Source organism: Moschus berezovskii, chromosome 9, assembly GCF_049115385.1.
Source record: "Moschus berezovskii isolate FMDL1 chromosome 9, NW_MosBer_1.0, whole genome shotgun sequence".
NCBI lineage: Eukaryota > Metazoa > Chordata > Mammalia > Artiodactyla > Moschidae > Moschus > Moschus berezovskii.
The window spans coordinates 9,922,542-9,932,486 of record NC_142468.1 but is presented as its reverse complement, the minus strand read 5'-3'; positions in this window follow the sequence as shown (position 1 = coordinate 9,932,486).

Sequence of the window (9,945 nt, the reverse complement as noted above, 5' to 3'; positions counted from 1 at the left end):
GTGGATGTCTTATTTCCACAATATAATCATAAATTACTGGATAGCAGGGACCACAGCTATCCTCTTTGTGTTTCTGTCAATGAACAAAGCAAATGGTTCCAATCCCAGCTCTGCTATTCACTAATGGTGCGAAGGAGGGCAAGTTCCTTGACTAAGCTTGAATTTAGCTCATGCAAACTGAGGCTAATGATATTCATTAGAATTTTAGGGAAGTTTAATGGTTTATAAAATTCTTGGGTATGCTATGTAAGATGCAAATGACAACTATTAGCTTTCCCTTTTACAGTGGCTGATCTCATTGCCTGACATATAATAAGTATAATATTGCCCTTTTATAGTACAGATTGGTACAATATATAGTATTGTATATAAATTATAGTATAAGTATTCTATATACATGGGTTTAAAGTGTATCAGTTCAGTTCAGTTCAGTCGCTTAGTCGTGTCCGACTCTTTGCGACCCCATGAACCACAGCACACCAGGCCTCCCTGTCCATCACCAACTCCCGGAGTTCACTCAAACTCATGTCCACAGAGTCGGTGATGCCATCCAGCCATCTCATTCTCTGTCGTCCCCATCTCCTCCCACCCCCAACCTTTCCTAGCATCAGAGTCTTTTCCAGTGAGTCAACTCGTCGCATGAGGTGGCTTATTGGAGTTTCAGCTTTAGCATCAGTCCTTCCAATGAACACCCAGGATTGATCTCCTTTAGAATGGACTGATTGGATCTCCTTGCAGTCCAAGGGACTCTCAAGAGTCTTCTCCAACACCACAGTTCAAAAGCATCAATTCTTCAGCGATCAGCTTTCTTTACAGTCCAACTCTCACATCCATACATGACCATGGGAAAAACTATAGCCTTGACTAGACGGACCTTGGTAGTCAAAGTAATGTCTCTGCTTTTTAATATGCTATCTAGGCTGGTCATAACTTTCCTTCCAAGGAGTAAGCGTCTTTTAATTTCATGGCTGCAATCAGTATATAGCTAAAGTAAACAATACAGCCTATGCATATTGTAAGCTTTTACAACTTGGTACAACTTTGTAAATTTTGTTTTGCTATTTATGCATGTACCCATTGTGTATGTATTAGGTATTACATGCCTATGTATGTATTTAATATACACCAAGAGCCTCAGAAAATGGGATTATTTTGAAAGTTTCCAATTTTAGAGAGGTCTTGACTAAATTCAGCAGACCTACAATCAGCCTTGTTTCCAGGATTTGGTTGTATAAAAGTACTGTGAGCCTCATTTAACTGTGACCCAAAAGTCCAAGGGGGTGTTCCTGGTGGCTTAGGCAGTAAAGAATCTGCCTGAAATACAGGAGACCCGGATTCGATCCCTGTGTCGGGAAGATACCCTGGAGAAGGAAATTGCAACCCACTCCAGTATTCTTGCCTGGAGAATCCCATGGACAAAGGAGCCTGGTGGGTTATAGTCCATGGGGTCATTAAGAGTCGGACGCAGCTGAGTCAGTAATACTTTCACTCCACTTACAAGTCCAAGGTGTCAAGAGAGCATCAGTACAGTTGGAAGCTGAACTGGGTCAAGTTGCAAAAACAGGCCATTGGGAGCTAGCTCTTTTTAATGGGGAAAGTCACAGTGGAACTCGGTTGGTGTGACCTAACAGGGATCTTTCATTTTCAATTGCCATTTCTATGAAATCTCTCCTAATTGATGACAGAATCCTAATTCAAGGAGAGGGCTTCCCTGGTGGCTCAGACAGTAAAGAATCCGCCTGCAATGTGTGAAACCTGGGTTCGATTGATTCCTGGGTTGGGTAGATCCCCTGGAGGAGGGCATGGCAACCCAGTCCAGTATTCTTGTCTGGATAATCCCATGGACAGAGGAGCCTGGCAGGCTATAGTCCATGGGGTCACACGACTGATGCTGGGAAAGATTGAAAGCAGGAGGAGAAGGGGATGGTGGAGGATGAGATGGTTGGATGGCATCACTGACTCAGTGGACATGAGTTTGCGTAAATTCCGGGAGTTGGTGATGGACAGGGAGGTCTGGCATGCTGTGATTCACGGGGTCGCAAAGAGTTGGACATGACTGAGCAACTGAACTGAGCGACTAAGTACAGCACAATTCAAGGAGAAAGAACAGTCACCTGTCAGTCATTCCCTTTAAGCCTTCTGCAGACCCCAGCACCACGGTGCTCCTGGTTCTGTGAGGGGAGTGAAACAGCAGGGAGAAGGAGAGTAGGCGGCTGGTTTGCATGCAGTACAGACAGGCATATCAGTCACGCTCAGGGCAGCTTCTTAATCAGAGGCCTTCGGCACCCTGCGGTGGGCTGCCAATGGCACCTTCTGTTTGGGGACACTATTGATTGCACCTCTCTTCTTCTCTTCCGGGAGAGTTTCCGGCCTCATGGAGGTGTCCAGAGAGGAGCAAGGGGAAAGGTGGTTTGTGAGCAGCACATAGGATTTGGAGCCCAGCTCTAGTTTCCAAAGCAGAGGACACAGTGCCACTCGATGCAGATTTTTTAGAATGGTGATGAGTCGGGGTATAAGGGAAAGGAGTGGAGAGCCAGGGATGCCCATGGAAGGGCAGGGAGAGTGATTCAGTGAGTGGATAAGAAGTGGATTCAGTTTAGACATGAAGGTGGTCGGTCTGGGGAGGAGGTCACGCTGAGTGCATTAGCTCTGCCTGGAAGAAATAGGAGAGAGTTGCTGGTTAAAATCATCTGTCTGGAGAAACGTAAAATCTGGAAATCTGGCAGGGGCTAAGAGTATAACTGGCCTATTAGTAAACTCTTCTTCTAAATTAATTATCTCTGTGTAGACATTAGTGAGTAAGCAGAAATACCCTTAGAAACTGAGATCTATCATGGAAGAAAATTATTTTGAACATAGGATTGGGGGTGGGAAATGCAGAATTTAATTATTCTTGATTCAGAGTTTGCTATAAGGATGAATAGTTGAACACAATCAAAGAAAAAAATAATTTTCCCTCTGAGCTAGAGAAATAATGCTGGGGGCAAGACACAGTAGGAGTGAGATTCAAACCAATTTGAGATTATAAATGAGAAGATAATATAATTTTGTATATTGAATGGTTATGAAAATCAAAAATATTCTTTAGTGCTTGACTGCTGTTAAGCAATTCAGAGGCAGAAATATAAAATGAAGCAAACTTAAACTCCAAAGGCTATAAAGCAGCAAGCTGTGAGAGAAATAAAAAAAGGATTTTCAAGTCTCAGAGAGATACGTTCAAATTTTAGGTCAACCACTTGTCATGTTACTTTAGTTGGATTCTATGTTTTTCTGAAACTCATTGTTTTATAGGTAGTGTGGGGATAATATGTGTGCTGGTATGCTCCCTCCCTACCTTCCAGGTATTTACTGATTTTCTACCCCTTTCTGACATACTCTGTGCTGCAGACACTTACCTCTGTGGTTGCTTCCCCACTGGGCTTCCCGGTCAGGTGAGTTTGGGTTGGGATTGACCAATGGGAGAGCCTAGCAGATTGAAAGCTGCATCCAGGTGTCTCTCACTTTGTCCCTGCCTTTGACCAGCTCTCTGTGAGCAGTTTCGTCTTTTGTCTTGTCATGACCAGGTCTCTTACCAGGTGGACCCTCTCATGGTTCCCATTCTCACTGGGCTCCAATAATGTTTTCTCATCGGGCCCAGCGATCTGGAGAAATCAGGTGAAAGTCTCCCATCATTGCTAATCTCTCAGCGTATCGCATTCATTGTTCTTTCCCTTACTCGCGTCCACCCCCACTGACTTGAACCACCTGTCGCGAGTCCTGTGTTCTGATGCATTCCTCACTGATACATAATGGTTTTCGAATTTCAAAGAAAATGTTAAAGTATCCTCCCAACACATACAGAAATGGGTATGTATTCACTTCTTGACAAAGGTGGTGTGGTAGGTTGAATAACGGCTCCCAAAGATGTCCAGGTCCTAATACCTGGAACCTGTGTGTCTTACTCTATATGACAAAAGAGATGGACAGATGTTATTGAATTAAAGATCTTCAGATGAAGAGATTAATTTTAGATCATCTGGTTAGGATCTAAATGACATCACAAGTGTCCTTATAAGAGAGAGGCAGAGAGAAATTTGACCCAGAAAAATAAGACAAGGTGATCACTGAATCAGGATGCTCACTGCTAGCTTTGAAAATGGAGGAAGGGACCAAGAATCAACACATGCCTAGAATGCAGCTCTAGGAGCTGGGAAGGGTGACGAAATGGTCTTCCCTCAAGCCTCTGGCGAGAGCATGACTCTGACAGCACCTTGAAGTTGGCCCAGTGAAACTGATTTTTGGACTTCTGATCTCTAGAATAAATCTGTGTCTTTTTAATCCACCGAGTTTGTGGTAAATTGTTACTGCAGCCATAGGAAGCCCTCAATGGATATCCCAAGGTACAGGACTTAGCTTATAGATTGCAATCTCAGAATGCAATCCTCAGCTACCGTATCCTTTTTCACGATGCACTCATGTGAACCAAGATATGAGACTGATGCGTAAAATCACAGTGATAACTCATCCCTTTCCCATGAGAGATCTCACTCTCCTGTTGACTGGAAGACATGTCAAATTGATCAGTCTATTTTCTCACTGTAAACAGTTAGGCTTGGGAAATCAGTCTGCAGTCAGGATTCCAGGATAGTGATTTATAATTGAAAAAAAAAATTGCCACCTAGATGGGAATCTTCAACATTTTCACAGTGTTTCACAACATTTTCACAAGCATTTCATCCATTTTCCACTCTCCAGCAGACAAATCTGGAAAGACAGATCATAGCTGAAGGTTGTTTGTGGAACATTAACTCTGAACAAGGGCAGTTAGATTAATTACTTGCTGAATGGCAACAGACTTGGAGAATGAAGCACTTGGACTCTTTTGGCTAGAATCTTACTATCCATCTCCCTTGTAGGGCACACCTTGCTGCAGAACCAGGATAGTGTGCTTGTTTTATAAGATTCCCTCTCTCCTAGGCCATATCTGGATGGTCAATAAAAAATTAATAGCCCCTGTGATTTTTTCTCACCAGGGTATCCATCCTTCCACCTATTTTGGGGGATGTGTGGAGCTTCATTCTAGCCAGTGTTCAGTTTTGCTGGCATAGAACCCATATGGTTTCTTTAAAGTAGAGTTGCGTATCTCATTATGTGTTGGTATGATAATAAAATGGACAATCTTATTTTCTTTCAAGTTGTGGTGGAGAGATTTGCTTCAGCATTCTCCCGTAAACTGATAACAGATCTTGTGGGGATTGTACAAGGTAATATATAAGGAGTGCTCAGCTCTGCTCTATAGAGAAGGCAATCAATAAACGTCATTCCTCATGTCGTATTCCCTGAATGTCTGGGGTGTAGTATGGTGTAAGGATATGTCGGGAGGTTAAAATTCAGAATGAGAACATCAGAACCTGTCATCCTCTGACAGTCTTAAACATCCCAGGGAAGCAGAAAACCCACTATTTAGAGCTCTGTTTCTTTGTTCTTTTCATGAAACATATATTGTTCATGAAAGAAATCTTTTTTTTTTTCTATTTCACTCTGATCTAACTATAGAAATACTTTCAGGTTGGGACAAGATTTCATTATTACAGAGACTTATGAAATTCACAGTAGGCAAACACATCTTGAAAAGACAATGTTTTCATTTTGCATATTGATGTAGTATAGAAAAATAAAATTAAATGATACATGTATTTCATTCAAAGGCTTATACATCAGAGTTTATATAATAGCCAAATTTTCCCTATATATATTGTAATTCCTAAAATATATTCCCATCAAAATTCAGTGCTAGAGAGTGAAAATATTCATCCTCAAGAATGTAGCAAGCTTAGCACTATATAATTAACCAGATACTAATAATTTCTTAGTAAAAAAGTCTGATAAATTGTCACATACAGTACTATGCTTAGAATACAATGTAGCAGAAAGAAATGATCTCAGATTTCAACCAAACAGATGGTTTTAAGTATTGGGTTGGCACAAAATGTTTATCACTAAAATGAAGTTGATAAATAAAATCATGTAGGTAGATAATCTGGTTCATAAATAAGTGTTGGTTAATAATACCAATACCCAGTTGTGGATGTGACCGATGATAGAAGCAAGGTCCAGTGCTGTAAAGAGCAGTATTGCATAGGAACCTGGAATGTTAGGTCCATGAATCAAGGCAAATTGGAAGTGGTCAAAGAGGAGATGGCAAGAGTGAATGTAGACATTCTAGGAATCAGTGAATTAAAATGGACTGGAATGGGTGAATTTAACTCAGATGACCATTATGTATACTACTGTGGGCAGGAATCCCTTAGAAGAAATGGAGTAGCCATCATGGTCAACAAAAAAGTCCGAAAGGCAGTACTTGGATGCAATCTTAAAAACGAAAGAATGATTTCTCTTCGTTTCCAAGGCAAACCATTCAATATTACAGTAATCCAGGCCTATGCCCCAACCAGTAATGCTGAAGAAGCTGAAGTTGAACGGTTCTATGAAGACCTACAAGACCTTTTAGAACTAACACCCAAAAAAGATGTTCTTTTCATTATAGGGGACTGGAATGCAAAAGTAGGAAGTCAAGAAACACCTGGAGTAACAGGCAAATTTGGCCTTGGAGCACGGAATGAAGCAGGGCAAAGGCTAATAGAATTTTGTCAAGAGAACGCACTGGTCATAGAAAACACCCTCTTCCAACAACACAAGAGAAGACTCTACACGTGGACATCACCAGATGGTCAACACCGAAATCAGATTGATTATATTCTTTGCAGCCAAAGATGGAGAAGCTCTATACAGTTAGCAAAAACAAGACCAGGAGCTGACTGTGGCTCAGATCATGAACTCCTTATTGCCAAATTCAGACTTAAATTGAAGAAAGTAGGGAAAACCACTAGACCATTCAGATATGACCTCAATCAAATCCCTTATGATTATACAGTGGAAGTGAGGAATAGATTTAAGGGACTAGATCTGATAGATAGAGTGTCTGATGAACTCTGGACAGAGGTTCGTGACATTGTACAGGAGACAGGGACCAAGACCATCCCCATGGAAAAGAAATGCAAAAAAGCAAAATGGTTGTCTGAGGAGGCCTTACAAATAGCTGTGAAAAGAAGAGAAGCGAAAAGCAAAGGAGAAAAGGAAAGATATAAGCATCTGAATGCAGAGTTCCAAAGAATAGCAAGGAGAGATAAGAAAGCCTTCCTCAGTGATCAATGCAAAGAAATAGAGGAAAACAACAGAATAGGAAAAACAAGAGATCTCTTCAAGAAAATTAGAGATTCCAAGGGAACATTTCATGCAAAGATGGGCTCGATAAAGGACAGAAATTGTAGGGACCTAACAGAAGCAGAAGATATTAAGAAGAGGTGGCAAGAATACACAGAAGAACTGTACAAAAATGATCTTCATGAGCAAGATAGTCATGATAACGTGATCACTGACCTAGAGCCAGACATCTTGGAATGTGAGGTCAAGTGGGCCTTAGAAAGCATCACTATGAACAAAGCTAGTGGTGGTGATGGAATTCCAGTTGAGCTATTTCAAATCTTGAAAGATGATGCTGTGAAAGTGCTGCACTCAATATGCCAGCAAATTTGGAAAACTCAGCAGTGGCCACAGGACTGGAAGAGGTCAGTCTTCATTCCAATCCCAAAGAAAGGCAATGCCAAAGAATGCTCAAACTACCGCACAATTGCACTCATCTCACACGCTAGTAAAGTCATGCTCAAAATTCTCCAAGCCAGGCTTCAGCAATATGTGAACCGTGAACTCCCAGATGTTCAAGCAGGTTTTAGAAAAGGCAGAGGCACCAGAGATCAAATTGCCAACATCCGCTGGATCATGGAGAAAGCAAGAGAGTTCCAGAAAAGCATCTATTTCTGCTTCATTGACTATGCCAAAGCCTTTGACTGTGTGGATCACAATAAACTGTGGAACACTCTGAAAGAGATGGGAATACCAGACCACCTGACCTGCCTCTTGAGAAACCTGTATGCAGGTCAGGAAGCAACAGTCAGAACTGTACATGGGACAACCGACTGGTTCCAAATAGGAAAAGGAGCGTGTCAAGGCTGTATATTGTCACCTTGCTTATTTAACTTATATGCAGACTACATCATGAGGAACGCTGGGCTGGAAGAAGCACAAGCTGGATTCAAGATTGCTGGGAGAAATATCAATAACCTCAGATATGCAGATGACACTACCCTGATGGCAGAAAGTGAAGAGGAACTCAAAAGCCTCTTGATGAAAGTGAAAGAGGAGAGTGAAAAGGTTGGCTTGAAGCTCAACATTCAGAAAACAAAGATCATGGCATCTGGTCCCATCACTTCATGGGAAATAGATGGAAAAACAGGTGGAAACAGTGTCAGACTTTATTTTTTTGGTCTCCAAAATCACTGCAGATGCTGATTGCAGCCATGAAATTAAAAGACGCTTACTCCTTGGGAGGAAAGTTATGACCAACCTTGATAATATATTAAAAAGCAGAGACATGACTTTGCCAACCAATGTCCGTCTAGTCAAGGCTATGGTTTTTCCAGTGGTCATGTATGGATGTGAGAGTTGGACTGTGAAGAAAGCTGATCGCTGAAGAATTGATGCTTTTGAACTGTGGTGTTGGAGAAGACTCTTGAGAGTCCCTTGTACTGCAAGGAGATCCAACCAGTCCATTCTAAGGGAGATCGATCCTGGGTGTTCATTGGAAGGACTGATGCTAAAGCTGAAACTGCAATACTTTGGCCACTTCCTGCGACGAGTTGACTCACTGGAAAAGACTCTGATGCTGGGGAAGGTTGGGGGCGGGAGGAGAAGGGGACGACAGAGAATGAGATGGCTGGATGGCATCACCGGCTCTGTGGACATGAGTTTGAGTGAACTCCGGGAGTTGGTGATGGACAGGGAGGCCTGGCGTGTTGTGATTCATGGGGTCACGGAGAGTCGGACACGACTGAGCGACTGAACTGAACTGAACTGAATAAATATGATAATAACAACTGCATTTTCTCGATGATGATACAGAATGTAAGGTATAGGATGAAAAGAAATTTTTAAGATAGATTTATTTATGGCTGCGCTGGGTCTTTGCTGCTGTGTGCAGGCCTTCTCCAGCTGTGGCGCAGGGGCTACGCTCTAGTTGCTGTGTGTGGGTTCCTCTCTGCAGTGGTTTCTCTTATTTCATCGAACCTGCATCTCATGCATTGGCAGGCGCATTCTTTACCACCGAGCCCCCAGGGAAGCCTGGGACTAGAAAATTGACCATGATTTATGGGAAGAGAAAAAACCCTTTTGTAGAAAAATACATAACAATTCCCCCCCGCCCAGTTTTGAAGTTTATCAGCTTTAAATAGTCTTTTCCCCTATGCCTATCTTATTCTCTAACCTGGTCTCTGTAGACATGTTTATTAAAGGTCGTGAATTCAGTGATAATAGATATACTGTATTGTACCTGATGCCTATAATAAAGAAGCTTTTTTTTTTTTTTTTTTTTTTACAATTTAAGAATCAGGGGAGAAGATGGATTTTAGTATAATGGAAAATTGCAGGCATTATTCCAAGGGCTTATATTAAATCACCTGGTAGTGAGCTAAGTCACTATTTGATGTTGCTTGGCTATAGGGAATGAAGAACAATGATTTGGGAAAAAAGCAGGAGAGTTTTGTTACCTAATCATCTAGAATTCCTAGAAAAGATTTAATTAATGGAAGTCTTCCTTCACCTGAGTATCTGTCTTCTAATCACAATAGCTAACATTTTCATATTGTCTTACTATAGTATTTGTTGAAATTGCTTCAATACAGAGTAAAGACAAATGTACAGATATTATTATTATTATATCCCTTTCCCTTTCTAAGTTGTTATAGTTTGTTTTGATTTATAGCTGAGGCAACAGAAGCTCATTCTGTTAGATTGTTTCCAAGTCCACAAGGCTTCCCTGGTGGTTCAGAAGGTAAAGTGTCTTGCTGCAAT